This window comes from Phalangium opilio, unplaced genomic scaffold (assembly GCF_054372755.1).
Source record: "Phalangium opilio isolate 3A_F unplaced genomic scaffold, DU_Popi_V2 ptg000025l_1, whole genome shotgun sequence".
NCBI lineage: Eukaryota > Metazoa > Arthropoda > Arachnida > Opiliones > Phalangiidae > Phalangium > Phalangium opilio.
Window position 1 is genome coordinate 2,170,315 of NW_028324156.1, and position 18,255 is coordinate 2,188,569.

The window sequence follows — 18,255 nt, forward strand, 5'->3', positions numbered from 1 at the left end:
TTTTTAATTACGATTTGGCAACTTAATCGCGACGTTTTTAATATAAATTTATTCAGAACGTTTTTTAACTGCTTTACTCCCCGTAGTGAAACTAAAAATTGCTTTTATTAATATTAATTAAGAAATAAATTGAACTACTTTAATGCAATCTAATTAATTCTTAAGGATTTGATTTTTAATTTAGGATTAAATAAATTAGTTCCATAGTCGGCTTCCACGAACGTTCTGGTGACGTCACACCCTCCTTTTTCTTACCTCGGTTTTTGGCGACCATATTTGGAAGTCGTCATCAGCTCAGGTCATACAATAGAGATATCCCAGAAGCCTTAGCAGTCATGCTATTTGACCATAGAACCAAAGCGGTACCAAACATGGCCGCCCATTTGCCAAAGCTAAACCCCTGGTGGTTTTCCTAGGCACTGACGTCACAACTGAGATAGCTCTATTTAGACTACCAATATTGACGTCACGTCCCCGTAGCTCCTCCCCTATTAGTACCACTCTATGTACTAAAAGATGATTGGGGGTTACAGACATTCACGAGTGTTTAGTCTATAGTTTTCCAACACTGAATACTTAACATGACATGGTCCATGGAAATCTCGTAGCTAAAGGGGTAACTTTAAATGCGGGAGCATGTTTGACAACCACCCTTCTGGCCCCCTTTGTATGACTATATTATATTTTCTTTTGTTCTTGCGAAAGACAAAGAACCGAACCGTATGGGAACCGAAAGGCATCCTGGGATTGGAAAGAAAAGGGGAAGTTTTATTTAAACACGTGGTACGTGGCTTACAATGGGGGCTGGGGAGAGTCTAGAAATTTCACACAGGCACGTCATTAGTTACTTTAGTTCTAAAAGCCAAACGCCGTGCACATTCTCCTAACCCTAACCCCTACCAAGGGGTAATGAATATGTATTTAATCTGTCAATATAAATTTTAGTTTTGAATTCATTATCACTTTAATTTTATTCGTTGAGCGGGGAAAGATATTGGGTTCAAATTAATGATTTTTTGTATATTTTAATTAATAACCAGATACAGGGTGTTCCATAAAGGGTGTTAGAGCCGAAGTACAGTGGGATGGTTCTATGGGAGACTTACAGCTCGAGCTAGTTGGAGAACGAAAAAGCGAGAATTGAAGTCCTACACTCGATCGGTTAATTTTGCAGCACTTCCATCTAAGTTCCTATTTAGTGTGTATTAAGCCTTTGACAGCGCCAAAAACCAGGCGTCGCTTTACCTCGAATCTATGACCTACCTCATTCACTTCATGACAAGCTCCAGTTTGTAACCAGCGACAAACTTATGAGACATATCTTATAAACTCTCTTAGGGCAAAATGTTATAGAAAATTTTTGACTCAAAATTGATTTCCCATAGAACCATCTAACTGTAACTTTGGTCCTATACCAACACTTTTTAAAACACCCTCTGCAGGAATCGTGTTAAACCTCTCTCTCCCTCCTTCCATAACAACTAGGATTGGTTTTATCACTAAATAGGAAAAGGCGGGAAAACTATATACGCCAGGCAGCTAGCCAGCGCCCGGGCGCGTGTTGTAATTAGCGCGCGCTCTCTCGAATCGCACGTGCGCTTATAGTGTAATATATTAGTACATGAAAGCTGAAGGGAGCAGCCAGCTACGAACCCTATTTGTTCCGAATAAGTTTTAATCCAAAAGAGGAGGCGTGAGATGAGATGATCCCTTTTGAACTCATCTCCATTCCTCTTTCTCGCTCTCGCTCCATTTCTATCATCATTGCACGAGGGCAAGCTGTTTCTGGAAGCTTTTAGATCTATCTTTCAATAGGAATGATACAGAGATGCCAAAACGGGTGACAAATACCATTCTCGATTGAGCTGAAAATTTTCAGCTAAACAAGACAAACTCAAACCCTCCTCCCCCCGATGCTGGTCTCTCTCTTCTAAAACGTTATATCGACTGTGATGGGTTGGTGTAAATGGTGGAAGGGAGGAAGGGAGGAGGGGGGTCTTCTGAATTCCTCATTAAATCGATATAGAAAATCTATCCCCGTATTCCTGTCGTCTCCATTTTCGCTAAATCAAACGTATTATATATTTATTAATGAAGCTTGATTGACTTCAGTATTTTAGATTTAATAACCTGCGTATTGTCACGCAGCCCGGATCAAATGGTTGAAAGTTCCCCTTAATTTAAATGACAATTTTTAATTGGTTTAGTTAGTTGATTGAATTTTTGTAAGGTTTTTGATTGGATTTAATTATAACGCTAAGGTGACAAAATTGTCGAAGTTTTTAACTTATTTTTCTATTTTGGTCGAATAACTGTCCTAAACTGACCAAAGGTCTGTCAATCTATGGCTGTTTAGAAATATAATTTAATATCGGTAAATTTAACCCTTATTTATTACCTATTAATTAAAATTCGACGTAATTTAAAGAAATTAAAATCATTTTTATGATTAAATTTCATTATAAGTATTAAATATGCCAATAGAACTTAATTCAAATGTTAATTTTATGAAACTGATTCTTTGATTCGTACATTCAACCCCAGCTGAATTATTACCGAATACTGATCAATAATTTTAACATTTTCCGACCATCATTACGATTTAATATATCATTAGAAATATTACATTCAAAAACCATTAGAAGTATATCATTAATTGATTTTTCAATATTGCCAAAAGAAAATATAAATAATTTTCAGACTAGGATGATACATACTGCATTTACATGAGGAGGCCAGGCCTGAATTTTGATTCCACCAGTGAGTATGACCTCCTTGTGTAACACTTGAAGCCCGGCCTCCTTGTGTAAATGGTATGTATCCTCCTAGCCTGAAAACTATATATATATATTCGGAATTAATTTATTTTCTCTTTTGGAAATAAATTTATCGATGCGATATCATCCGTCCCGGGGTCAAATATGAATGCTCCCTTATTAGAAAACTTGAGTAGGCAAACATTTTTGGGGGTCCAACACGGAGAACGAGATAGCAATCCCCAAATACACTTCCCTCCTTCGTACCTTAATTCAGTACCGTATAAAGGTGTATATATATACTTCATAAACGGCTCGATTCATCATGTCTAAAGGGCATATATATAGAATTACCCCATCCTATCTGTATGGTAGGTATACTACCATATAAAACCTATCTTTCAAGCTAAGTCTCCAGAGCTTAGAGCATCCAACCCTCTCAATATATATATATATATATAGGGATATGGTTCAAAATTAATGCTCTCTTATTATGGGTGTCAGGGGTGTATATCTATATATCTCATCCACAGTTTGCAGTGCTAAACCTTTAATGCGTTCAATCAGGGAGAAATTGAAAAGGAGACGTTTTGTGATTTTCTGAGGTGAAGTTTTATTCTACACCACCAGCGTAGACTCCTCCTACAGTGGGAGAAAGGGGGAGGGTTGATGGGGGAGATAAATGGTTCCTTCTTGTCACGTGGGTAGATGTCCTTATCAAGATTCTCACGAGAGGGCACGTAGTTAGTAGCGAGAATTTTACTCTAGCTCTAATGCAAATTACCACGTGATACATACTGGTATTTTGCGCCCTCTCTCCAACACCAAATGCACTATTTTCAAAAACGTCTCGTAGTGGTTGCCCAATTGCAGCAAATTTAACGGACGCTGCTTTTTTTCTCCTTATCAAGATTCTCACTAGAGGGTAGAAAGTTCGTAGCGAGAAATTGCGTGAACTCTGATGCCGCTTACCACGTGATACCTACACGATAAGCAAGCTTCCCCCTTTTCTCTATCGTTGTTGGGGGTTGTCTGTCTCTAAAAGGCGCTTGCAATTCCTCCTCTCCTTTTTCTACCCATCCCTGGCTCTATGGGGTTATACTATGGCGTACTTAACACTGACTGGAATGAACTTATACCAGTATACTTATATTAAGATCTTTTCATAGAAGGAAACCAATAAAGTCTACTACTACTACTTCTACTACTATATCGTTCCCTTTTGTAAGTCCATGTAGGTGATTTGAATACAGGAAAAATAGGGAGGATTGGTTTAATTTTATGAGAAATGATCGCTCAGCCCACGTTCCAGTTTGTTCAACGTCTCAAAGTGGACACTGATCCTATTTTCCAATCCGAACCGGTGAGGGGATTTTCGGAATTTTCCTCTTTTACTTTCAACACAACTATAGTCTAGTCTTATCAAAGCTCCTTTCAACTTGGTCCATATTAAACAACAAAGCTAAATATATATATATATATATATATATATATATATATATATATATATATATATATATATATATATATATATATATATATATATATATATATATATATATATATATATATATATATATATATATATATATATATATATATATATATATATATATATATATATATATATATATATATATATATATATATATATATATATATATATATGTATACGTAAAGATTGGCGGGAAACTACTCGATATCCTTTTGGGAGTTTGTGTTGATGTGAGAGAAACTTAGAATATTCATTTTGAGGGCGCGAGGCAATCTCGATAATAAGGCAATTCATCAAATACGACGAATGTGGCGCGTGGATATTCTCCTGACCCTGTTTTCTCCCCCCCACCCCTCCTGTCAAACTCTCAAAGAGACCCCAATCGTCAATTGAACGAAATGAAGATACGAGCTTATGTTCAGTCAGCTCTTAATAGAAAAGTTTTTGGCGGGAAAAGTTTTAAGTTTTCGTGTAAGAATAAATTGATCAACTCAGATTGAAGAAATGTGTATTATGAACAACCCTTTGTCCCGAGTTTTAAATAATTAATGTATGGAACGTGTTTTAAATTGAGGCTAAGCGAGGTTTGGCTTAGCTACTCTGAGTCGGTTACAAGAATTAGGCTTAACACTGCGAACCTTCAGGCACGAGAATTAGGGTTAACACTGTGAATTTTAAAGCACGAGAATTGGCCTTAAAACTGTGAGTTTTAAGGCACGAGAATTGGGCTTAACACTGAAAATTTTAAGGCACGAGAATTAGGCTTAACACTGAATTTTATGGCACGAAAATTGGGTTTAACATTATGTTCTTAGGCACGAAAATTGGGTTTAACACTATGTTCTTAGGCACGAAAATTGGGTTTAACACTATGTTCTTAGGCACGAAAATTGGGTTTAACACTATGTTCTTAGGCACAAAAATTAGGCTTAACGCTCTATGATTTCGTAGACTTTATCCTTGAACTTCACCCACCCAAAAAAATAGAGTTATCTTTCTCTTCCTGTATTATTAGAAAATATTAAAAAAATTCGGAATTTTTCCCCCGTCAATTCTTTTCCGGTACCGTTCTTATTTTCCGCTATGATTTCCGAAATATACCAAATACCAACCGAGACACGCGATGTTATAATACCACCACGTTAAAAGTCACCGGGCGTCACTACATACTCCCCCGCCTGTGTTGTTCCCCAGTGTTCTTGTAAAATTCATAAAGCGTAAAATAATATACCGGTGGGTGAAGTTTCGATGGCGCATTTTCTTCGGTTGTCCCTAGACAGGTTCGCGCGCTTTTCTGTTGCACCCAACCAAAACCCAAACCAAAAGTATAGGAGAAGGTTTAGTGAAAGATGGGAAGAGATGGAAAATATAGTACGATTGTAAAGAGAGCAGCCTCTAACATCCCATGGATGCTGAGAAGCGCGGGATGAAGAGTGGAGGAGGTAGGGTATAAAGAAAAGAATTGTCGACGAGGTGAACCCCCATGGGTCAATAAATCGGAACTCTGGCGATAAATACCAACGGGGCTTCGATACGGGGGACTTTGCTCTCTCTCTCTCTCCGCTCCAGCCCCTAAGGTACACGGGATGGTGCGCTCCAGGGAAGCCCTACCATGGCCTCTTCCGGATTCAGTACCACATTCCTCACTGCGGACGTACATTGTAAAAAACCAGTTTGGAATTATACTAAAAACCCTACCTAAAATTACGAGTATTTCAACGTAACTATGCACTAAAGTGTATACCATAGATATGTTTATAGTCCTAGAAACTCCCCGCATGCACCATTGCAAACTATTATCGCTGAGACAGGTAAAAAACGTCGTGTACTCCCTTAACCTTGCAGGTTTATCAAGGTTTGTAGGTATTCCTATTTTATTAAAACTCCACTGTCAAGTAAAGATGTCTGGTCCTGCCCAGTAATAATAGTAAAAACAGGGGGGAGCTAGTTATATATATATATGTAGGCTGGACATACGAATGGATTTTACCATTACGTTTTAGTAAGGGGTGTCCGCCTGATCTTGAGGATTCTAATGGTTTAATGCCTTCGCGCTTGACTTAAGATATGTATGGTATAGACCGTTCCATTAATTACTTGCAAAGGGAAACCAACACAAAGGCTGGAAGCCGTTCTCTCTCTCTCTCTTAGGTTATTTCCCTGGCACCAACCAAGAGGCAACGCCACGCCAGACTAAGCCCGAGTGCAGGGAGGGTAGACAACTCGCGTTGCCTCCCCCTACCGCTAGCGGTTGCTGCTTCTTGGCACGAGGGAGAATGATGTGGTGTTTGCATCTCTGCTGGAATTAATGGCAGAGTCTATTGCCAGGTAGAATGATAGTACCATCATCTATGTCTGGTCTGGAATGGTTTAAAACGTTAAGAGGAACCAAAACAGAAGGAATTTGGATTCGCTAGGCGGGATGGGATAATCGTGAGTTGAATATTAAAAAGGAATAATCGTTTTCACCCCTCTTTCTCTCTCTCTCTCTCACTCGCTTTTATCTCCTGAAGTCGCATCACATTTAGAGCCAAAAGGGTTTAACTTCTATTAAACATAGGCTCTTAAAACCTTACGCCTCTCTTAAACAGTTCTTAATAGTTGTAAACCCACCACCCAACAATTTCGTTCTTTAGTCCGCCAACACGGTTCTTTGCACCCAAAAATAGCGCCCAAAATTTATCTTTTTGATTGTAAAGATGATGTTTTGGACTTCAATTTAATTTGGAAAGTGTATTATCATTATTATTGTTATTGCCCTTGGGTATAGCGGAATGATATCTTAAAAACTTGTAAAAACCTTTTGATTTCTTTAACCCCAAATATGAAAACACAATTGGAATTTATTCTTTCAATTTAAAATAGTTAATTTAAAAGTCTCGTGGGGATGATTTTTGAAATCTCCTTGCAGGAATTTAAGAAATTTAAAGAAATAAATAACTTATAAAAAAATCTCACGCGCGCAAGTTGGTGGTGGTGGTGGTTTATGTCCCGCGGTGATTTTTGATTTGAAATTATTCGGAGTTAATTAAAGTATGTACAGGGTGTTTCTTTCAGAAAGAGAGTGTAATTATAGGACCTAAGTACATGCAGTGGGATGAAATAGTTCTATGGGAAACGTTCAATTTTGAGTCGATAATTTATATAACTTCTATGACGATTTTGCCACAAGGGACACCCCCTAAACAATTTGATTAGAGTGTTTTAGGGATGACCCCCTTGAATTTAATAAAGAAATTGAAAGGCAATGGTAGCTTTATTAAGGGGTCATACCTAAAGCAACTCAAGCGTAACTTATTTAGGTGGTGTAATTTTGTGTAAAAATAAAATACGTTTTCATGCATGGCCTAAAGAAGCCACTGTACTTCGCTTCCACCACTTTTTTTTGAACACCCTGTACAATAGAGCCGAAAATATTTTTAGTTTATTTCTAAGCATCGTTATAGTTCGATGGTTTATTGAGTTTAATGCACTCAGTTTATGATTTTAATGAAACTTTATGGAATTTAACTCGTTTTTAAGAAGCGCTTAAGGCTTGCTTAATATCATTCATTGCATTTTCAAACTGGAATTTTCACCACGCGGTTTTCACAAATAGAATATTAAAATTCTTGCAACCTGCATGCTTACGACGTTAGGCCTAACTTTCAAAAAGCCAGTCAGGAAAAATTCTCTCCCATAGCTATTTAAATATATGAAAGCAAACTACTACTACAACCTCGAAAAATGCACTTTAGGAATTCCTCTCCAGACACCTTTTAGGCCTATTTTTAGTCGTAAATTTCCCTAATGGTATCCAGGGGGAGATAAGATAGCCTACGAATTCTTCTTTAGCCTTTATTCTAAATGACCCCTTCTGCATACACCAACACCATGGACCCCGCACCCAACCCATATGAAATAAAAAAAATAAAAAATATTTTCATAGCTTAAAAATGACTCCAATAAAATAGACCTGGGTTATAATTTTCAAGATGAATTTGTACTACAGATAAAGATAATACCGTAAGGTAACTCGGTATTACTGTAGTACAAATTCAAGTTGAAAATAAAATGTATAAAAAGTTGGCCTGCGTTTGGAATTTTTTCAGGGAGAGTTGATAATGTTGTTTAAGGTAGGGTTTCCCTTAAAATAATTCCCTCCAGGCACCCTTATTTGCAGTAAAATTTTAAGGGTAAAAATCTAATGTTTGATATAAATATTTCGACTTGACTCATGGCATACGATGGGATTCAAGGAAAGAGAGGGATAGAGAGAGACCACTCCAAGCAATGAGTTTTTCGGGGCAAATTTTCCCTACACGAATTGTACAGGGTGGTATGGACCCCTAACGAAGTACAGCCGATTTTGAGATGAAAATGTATACTTTCTACGACATCTTGCCCAAAACGAAGCCCTAAACAAGTTATGAACATTGCAGTGCTTTACGGATGACCCCCTGAAAATTAAGAAACTGACAGACAATTATTGCTAATTTAATTAAGGGGGTCAAACCTTAAAACACTCTTCCAATAATAACTCGTAAATGGTGACCCTTGTAGATGCAAAATGGCGATAGAAGTTATAATATATTTCGACTCAAAATTGATTTCCCATAGAACCATCCCTCTGTACTTCGATCCCTTTTAGAAACACCCTGTATACGCTTTGCTCTTGGTCTTCCCAAGGATGGATCCCCCTTCTCTCTCTCTCGTATTCTAATCTGAAGAATCATAGGGGAGCGACTACGAAATTAGAAAAGGGTGGGATGGGTTTTCGCCAAAGCTAAAGTCCCCATCCCTCTCATGTCTTCTGCTTCGAAGGAAAACATTTCTATGCATGGATATGGTACGGTTTTATTGCCAATCATATCCTGACTCTGCTCTGCGCTGCTTCAATGCACGCTATGTTTTCCTTCCTTGAGCATTTTGATCGTGAAATATGAGGAAAAGTGTAGGATTATTTCTATCTAGTTTTGAGATTGAAAATAAAATCTCTAGCTAATAAAATGTCCATGGACCAGAAGTGTCTGAGAGTTTCGTAGTTTTTGATATTGGTAAATAAAAATAAAAACATTTGGAACCATTAACCTCAATTTAAATTCAATTTTGATAAAATGTTTACTACAATTTTTTAAACAAAATATTAAGTTATGCGTCTGTTTCGGTTGTGTTTCGGTCCAAGACGCGTCTAAGTTTTGCTGCTGGTAATAGTATGTAAGATTCCAGAAAAGCGGTAAAAATTTGCGCGCCAAAAACGTTTCGTTATCGATTTTTTTCCCGCCTTTTTCTTCCTCCAACGTTACGTTTCCCGCGAGCCTCGTGTATTTTTCTAATCATTGGCGGAAATTCCTAATATGGAAATCCATATCCACGAGGCCCTAAAACACGCGCACGAACTCGCGAGCTTTACCACAACTTCCACAAGCATATATAGGAAAAGGCGGGAAACGAAGTGACTCTTTGCATGCTATACCCGCTTCTTTTGGTCGTCCTGGAAATAAGCGCTGCTGAAAGTTAAATGCATTTAGGCGGGAAATGGAAGAAGGGAGGGGAAGTATGGGTATAGTGCCTTCTAGAGCTCGCGCCAGATTTAAGTTACGTAACGTATGTGCCGAAACGTCAATGGAAAAGGCTTAGGTTGTACTCAACTCCTTGGTACCAAGAAAATCTGTCACCAATGACAATCGACCGAGGTTTTTGAGTTCCTTAATCTCAAGTAATCCTTGTAGCGAAGATGAAGGCGTCCATTAAAGGGAAGGGGGTTCCCGCGACTCAATTGTAAAAAGCACTTTGGGTTGGCTTTTGGCTTAGAACTCTTAATTGGGCTTTTACCTGCGACCTGATGTATTGCCGAGCTACATGGCTGCATTTTATCTGGCACGCGAATCTCGACTTTACCGTTTGATACTAATTCTGAAGCTAACCCTTAAGTTAATAGACATTAAGTTGATTAATGAGGAATTATTTTGGGGTCTACAATAGGCGAAACGTTTTCGTTACAGTCACAAAAGGTTCAGGATTAGTAACGTCACAAAAAAGGCAATGCAATATTTGAGATTTATGGGACGAACACTCTTGAGGTTTTTTTTCTGTTGGATATAACCACGGACTTAAGAAGGATAGAAAATGGTTGTAGGAATGGTATGTACAGGGTGTTTGTGATAAGTCTGCTATAGTTTAAAGGGTGTCTTATTGAGGGCAGAACTGAGTGGATAGTGTCGAAGAACAGTGAGTCTTAAAGGGTTCGTACGGAACATGGATAAGTCAGGGATTTGGAAAATGGGGGAAGTCAGGGATTTAAAGTTTTGTCCTAAAAAGTCAGAGATATCTCAGGGATTTCGTTTGGAGTATCAAACCATGATTGCTTCGAGCAATGATAAATATGGGCTGCAGGTGTAATTATGAAGTGGGCTCTGGTAAACACCTTAAAATGTTCAGGGTTATAGGGAGCTTTCAGTTGGAGGAGGAGCTGAGTCTCTGACATAATTTACGCGGCCATATTGGTGGGTTTAAAGCAGGTATGAAGCTGAGACCACTCAATATGGCTACCAGAACAGCGGTGAGACTTGGGAGGGTGTGACGTACTACTATCCCATCTGAAAGTTCTCTATTGGTAAAATTTCCTTAGGGATTTTCAATATAAAAATTTCATCCGAATCCTGACTCATCAGAAACACCCTGTATGTATATCTGTCCAAATTCCGTTCTTAGGAAGTTATTGAAAAACTATTCTTTATCTTGAGCAATAGAAAAGCAAAAAGAGAGCAATGGCAAAAGGAAATAAAAGTATTTCGCAATATAATCTCGGGCGAGGAAACAATGGAAAAGGTTGAAACCCCCAGACTATAGGTTTTCGCTTTTTCATCGGTCAACAGAAGCCCCAAAAGAGAGAGGGAGAGAGAGAAAGAGAGAGTTTGGGTGGTTGGATTTATATAAAAGCATTATATTCGGTCTGGAAAACCTTTAGCTATAAGAAATCTCCGCGTGGGTCACGTGGGGTCATCATAAATGGTCAGCAAAATACTTCCCAAGTTCTACTTCCGCTCGGAAGTATTTAATTCTCTTCCGAAATTTAGATAATAAATATAAAGAATATTTAACTTCAAAATGAAACTTTCTATGCCTTTTTCTTGATACGACGGTAACGATGTAGAATTTTCAGTTTTTCCCGCATTTTTCTGTATTCTTCTATATATTCTGTCTGGAAAACCTTTAGCCATAAGAAACTCGTCATCATAAATGGTCAGCAAAATATTTCGAAGTTCAACTTCCGTTCGGAAGTATTTAATTCTCTTCGGAAATTTAGATAATAAATAAAAAGAATATTTAACTTTAAAATGAAACTTTCTGCATCTTTTCTTGATACGAAGTACTGTAATGATTACGATGTTTAAAATTTTCAGTTTTTTCACGCCTTTTATCGGTATGTTTTTTCTTTTTCCGCATTTATCTGTATTCCTTTTTTCAGTACTGATCTTTTCGCTGTAGTATACTGTCAATCAGAAGCCAGTATAACCGAGAGAGAGCGAAATGTTTAAGTCGAACCCGATTCTTCTTCTATCTTTTGGGCTGTCTGCTTTTCTATTTGCATTCTGTATTCTCTCATGAAAGTTTTATATATTTTTTTATGCCTCGACTTCCGCCGACTTTTCTTCTTTTTTCTTTTTTGTTGTTAGAAAAAAAAAGTTGAAAATAATATATGCTCCTTGATATAAAAAGTGCCAAACTTATAGAAAGAAGTTTAAAGCTAAAAATGATGGGTTGAGTTATTTATCTTCGTCTACTTATGTCACCAACCACGCAGCTCCATGCGGTTCAATGTCAATGTCAATGACATTCTAAGAGTTTTAAATAAACTTTTGACTGGCGCGCGGGAAGTGTTTGTGTGTGTATATGTCAGCGCGCGTGAATTTGTAATTAACCATCCACGTGTTTAATATTGGCGGGAAAATGTTTAAATAGCAAATACACGTGGTTATTTTATTTGGCGGGAAAATGTTTAAATAGATGAAGAAAAAAGCACATGGATTTATTTTATTTTTATTTGGCGTGAAAATGTTTAAATATATAAAGGAAATAAGCACGTGTATTTATTTTTATTTGGCGGGAAAATGTTTAAATAGATAAAGAAAAAGCACGTGGTTTTATTTTCATTTGGCGGGAAAATATTTAAATATATAAAGAAAAAGCACGTGGATTTATTTATATTTGGCGGGAAATTGTTTAAATAGATAAGGAAAAAGCACGTGCTTTTATTTTCATTTGGCGGGAAATTGTTTAAATAGATGAAGAAAAAGCACGTGGATTTATTTTCATTTGGCGGGAAAATATTTAAATATATAAAGAAAAAGCACGTGGATTTATTTTCATTTGGCGGGAAATTGTTTAAATAGATGAAGAAAAAGCACGTGGATTTATTTTGATTTGGCGGGAAAATGTTTAAATAGCAAAAGCACGTGGATTTGTTTTATTTGGCGGCAAAAGAGTTCTTTGCGCCAAGATTATTACCGCGGGAAAAAAAGCACGTGGATATGATTTTGGCGGGGGAAACTCCCCCCGCATTGCTTATTTATAAACTTTATATACAAACTTTAAATACCTCCCATTTAAAATTCGATTCTTTACTCCGAATCTTTTATCATGATCCTTAAAAACTGGTTTTATATTCCATTCCCGCATCTTTTATCCCTATCCCCATCTTCTTCTCTTTATAATAACTCTTCCACCAGCAGCAGCAGCCAGTAAAGATTCTGCACGCATCGAAAAGAAATAATTCTCCTTTAACCCTTTGAATATATTTCTCTTTTGGTTCCCTATTCCCTTTGGGGCGAAATTCTATGGATATAGAAAATGTATAAGACCCACTTTTTTCATTTAAATAACATGTAAATATTTGGGGATACGCGCCTCTCTCTTTCTTTTTTACGTGGAGGGAGAAGAACCAAGGCCCATCCAAACTCTGTGTCCCTCCCTCGTTTGGAATTTCATGAATTGTGAATGAAGGAAGGAAAAGTCTCGCGCCCATGCACAGAAAGCTCGTGCCCAACAAGCCCTACTGGGTGCCCCTAGTGGTAAGGCCGCCTTTAAACCAATTATATTTTATGGGATGGGGCAGCAAGCCGCGCCAAGGAATTTCGTATAATATTTGCGTAAAATAACTCTAGTAAAGTTTTGCATGGCATTTTTTGGATGGCTTCCTCTGGATCACGCGCGCTCTCTCTCTCTAAAACTGTTTGTGGAGCCATCAAAATACACCGTTAAACTTTAGCAATGTCCCTGAATTTTACTCTTTTTGAAAAAGACATTTTTGGTTTTTGGAAAATTTGTAAATACTCGCAGTGGGGTTTTATGCTACTTTAAGCAACTCTTTATGTATGATCAGAAGGGGATAATAGAAGAAGTATGACACTTAACACTTTAGTTATGTAATTTTCATGATTCTTCCCAGGCTCACTTCCTTTTTTGTTTGATCTCCTTCTCATTAAACTTCAGATGGGCATCGCACTGTGCTAGTGTGAATTCTATAACTTTTTGCCAGTACTAAATCCTTAGTAATCAACCCACAAACCTACCTCGTCTTGACGTGGGTCAAAAATCCATGCACTAGCACATGCGCCTTGGAAAATACTTAAGCGTTACCTAATGGAGTAATGATGAGGGAACTATTTATCGCGTATGTGATTCGGTTTAGTAGCCTTGCTATAATAAATGTAAAATGATGTTGGGAAGAATCATGTTACATTTACACCGTTTTGTGCATGGTACACTTCTCTCGAAGAGCAGTATTATATACTTCTGATATTAATTTAATCCTTAATTAAAATCCCCAAAATTCATAAAATAAACCTTGAATTAATAGCTTAAAAATTATAAGTTACGCTTCAGGAGGATAAAATTAAAGGTTCCAGGTCAAATAACCCTTTTAAAACGTTCAAAATTAAATCATAATATAACCTGATGGCCTAGCCCTTTCCTTGTAACGTTTAAGATATGCAAATCACCTCCGTTTTTTTTCTTTTTCTTCTTAATTCATTCCTCAACGTCTGTAATCAGTAATCACCAATCACTAAAAAGAATTAATTAACGTTGTGAACCTCCAAAGAATTCCCTTACTGTTTTTTTTTTCATTCAACACCTCCCCTTTTGAATTCTTGGTTTTTTTTGTAACCTTCCGAGAATGACAAAGTAGTTTGGTCTCGATCCGTTGGCGTCGCCACCATCGCTCTTCTTTTCACGTGACAGCTTTCCCCTCCTAGATATCTTTTCTTTCTCGTGATTCCAATCAAGAGAGACCCATCAACGCCTTTTTTATTTGAACTTTTAGCCTTTATTAACCTTGGAGCAGACAGCTTTTCAGACTGAGTGTTCTAATCTTAGCGTTAGGCCTAACGAGGGTGAAGGTTTTTCATGTTTTTGACCTTGACAAGGCTTAGATTTAGGCGGAGGTCAACTGTCAAATTTACAGTTAGAACGCGTTTTCAGGTCATATAGAAATGCATCATTTAATTTTCGATTTTGAAAAGTAGGCTTAACAAAAAGAGAAAATAAACCAAGGCTTAGATTAAATATTCTCTTATGCATGCATCATGGAGCTTAATAACTTTTTCTTCCCGCCCCCCCCCCATTCCCTGATTTCGTTAAAAATGATTATCTAAGCGTTTTTAATAATATCCTTTCAGTCTGTTCTTTCCTCTTTTCTTTCATATTTTTGGGCGTCGGGACAGGGGCCCCGGGAAATAATAAAAAAATCTGGGAAACGGGACAAAGTCATCCGTTATGTTCATCCAGTCGAATTTTAACGCGTTCAAATTAGGAGAAGAACCTCTTTTTTCCTCTCTGTCTCTCTCCTCCTCTCTCTCCCGACGCGCCAAATGCTCATCTTTACATTTTTTGGCGGGAAAGAAAAAAAGGCGGGAAAAATGAATGTCGAGCCGATTATCTCTCCATTCTCTTTCCCGCATTTTTTTCTAAGCACTTTTAAAAAAATCCACCCTAGATAGAAAAAGGCGGGAAAAAGATATTAATGCGCGCCCCACCTATTGTCTTTTTTTCTATCTCTCTCTTTCTGTTCGTAACCCTTCATTTTTACATTGTCAGTCGCGGGGAACAATTTATGTAAGTGTCAACGCGTGTATGAACTTCATAACGCCCCCTGATTCCGATTCCCACCACACGTTACCTTGTCAGTACTGTCAAGCCCGTATTTACATTTAAATAACTTAAGAGAGTTTCCCCAACTTAACTCGAGTTTTTGAATTTTTTGGCGCATTTTCGCACGTGCTTTTTTCCCCGCCAATATATGCCTTCGGGACAAAAGCGCGCGAAAGGAAAAAAAAAGAAGAGAAATTCGATATTGGCGCGTGCACTAGATTCAATAATACATAATACATATCAGTACCAATACACGATGGTGTTTTTCTAGGCCTACATTTACCCACGTGAGTTTTCGATTCTCTAAAATTGTTTGGATCACGTATTGGTTCTCTATTTTTCTTTTTCCCGCCTCTTTTTTTTTTTTGGTTGTGTGGATTTTTCATACCACTAAAGAAATATTGCTTTATACCACTAGGAAAGTTTTTATAAGCCACTAACTGCTGGCTTTTAATCGAATATTTGGGACCGTACCAATCAAAAACCAGTATATCATAATTTTTTAGACAAACTTGAGTTCGAAAATTTAGAAGAGTATGCTCTAAATTCTACTTATCAATGATGGCGAAAAAAATTCAGGAAACGAAAAGGATTTGTTCCTTACCAATTTTCCAATTCTATTTTCTATAGTTTTTTCTTTAGAAGTAATAATATCAGAAGTGGTATGAGACTAGAAGTATTGAGCTAACCAAATTCTTCACTCGGCATTAGTGAAAAGACTTGATAAAACACAAACGTTTGGCCCTCTAGTGGCGGTTTCAGAATTTTCCCTCCAAAACGTGAGACGCTCGCGGTGGTAGACGGCCGAACTAGATTCAAGGAGCCGGGTCCGTGTTCTGCGGCTTTAGGTTGAGGGGAAGGGGGTAGGAAATGTTTTTGGAACTCGACCAATTTTTCTCTCTCTAGTTTTAGCGCGTGGGAAGCGGCATAAAATCCTCAAATTTGTTCACTAGTGCCAGGATCTATTGCCAATGCTAGAGCCCTTTACTTCTAGTCTCATACCACTTCTGATAATATTAATAAAAAAATATTTTTGGCTATAGTCCGACCCCAAAACAAAACTGGATTTTTTTTTATAGATTATATATCATATATATATATTTTTTTTGGTTCAGTTATAAAAACGAACTTTTCTCTTATAGATCTTCAATAGAGAAATAAAGTTAAGGGGCAATTTTTTTATATATATATATAGAAAACTTAAGGTACATTCAGACTGTTGACTAAAATGTTGCGTTCACGTCGATGAAGTTGCTTTGATCACTTAATAATAGACCACGTGTCAACCACTATACGTAAAAGGTTCTTCGCGGGTTTTAGTTTGAAAATTATTATCAATTTCGTCTGGCAGTGAGTGTCCAGATGGCACTACCACCTCGTTAGTGCCTTTTCTTTAGCCATAGCTCACTCGATTATTTCTTATACTGACGCGTGATCGAGTGAGCTGTTACGCTTTAGCAGACGATATATGAGAAGTTTCAGGATTCCTGGCGCTGTATTTGTTTGCCATTTTGGATAAATTTGTCTATTTTAATAATCAAAAGTCTTGGCTCCAAAAAAAACATCACCCATACATGCGACTCCGTTTAAGTCGTCTGCTCTTTCGTCTGAACAGGGAAAGGAATTCAACGTACCGAAACGAAAATAACCAGGAGATCAACGGGAACGTTAGATTTTACGTTAGTCTGAATGGACCTTTAGATTTCGAGGACCAAACCATCTACCATGAGTCCGAGAAAAGATGAAAATAATAAAAAAGACTAAAATTTTGTTGATATTTTTTATATTTTCTTGAAAAGCCAAAGTCCCATTTTTTAATATTTTTTTTTTGGATTTCGACTTTCGAGTCTTTTGCGAGGTCATATGATTCTTACTTGGGTATAAACTTTATTGATTGCCATTTTTTGATGGCGATTTCTTTCGGGTTGACCACAAAAACTATAGTTTGTTCCAAGTGGGAATTAGAGATGGTCAAAAACACTCTCAAGTGACGTGTAGTTACTGCAATCAGTTGCAGACCGGGGTGGCTATAGGAGCATTTGACCTTAAAGTAACTCCATAAGATATATTCCTCCATAAGTTTATCACTGGTTACAAACTGGAGCTTGTCATGAAGTGAGTGAGGTAGGTCATAGATTCGAGGTAAAGCGACACATGCCTGGTGAGGCGCTGTCAAATTAAGGCTTAGTAATGCAGACTAAATAGGACCTAGATGGAAGTCCTGCAAAAACTAATTAACCGAGTGTAGTACTTCAGTTCTTGCTTGTCGTTCTGCTAGAACTAGCTCGAGCTGTAAGTCTCAGTAGCATTACGAAGTATAGGTAGTGTCATACTTATGGTAGGAACATGTCGTATAAACTTATGGTAACTCTTAGTGAAAATGATACATTCGTGATGTTATTTTCTCATAAATGCCCATAAATCTTAATTATAATATGGTAAAAATAATATAATAGCCTTGCGTGATTGTGACTTTTGCTTTCGTGCAATGTACGCTATTTTTCCTATATAACTCTGGTGGTCACTGGTCAAATGAAGCAAAAACAAAAGGGATATAGTATTAATTCCCTCGCTGAATGGTCAAGTCTTACGAAATGATACAAGCCCGGATTAATTCCATCCGTTTCTTCTTGCCTCAAATAATCTTATATAAACAAGGCTGTTTATTTGGCCATATTATATCTTTCCCGCCAAATATAATTCCCAGCACGTGCATTTCTGAAAGCGCGCGCGCTATCTCGACAAGAAATGGCGGGAAAACTCAATTTTTGGCGCGCGACATGGAAGCTTTATATATATTTCATTTTTGCGAGTTGCAATAGACGACTACGGAAGCACGCAACCGTCACAATCGTGCGTGGAAAAACAATG

At 37.4% G+C, this 18,255-nt stretch overlaps 1 protein-coding gene across 3 annotated transcripts in view; it reads left to right on the plus strand.

Moving 5' to 3' along the window:
* Positions 1 to 18,255, plus strand: part of stan (Protocadherin-like wing polarity protein stan) — a 144,726-nt gene that overhangs the window by 37,481 nt on the left and 88,990 nt on the right. The window lies entirely within an intron of this gene.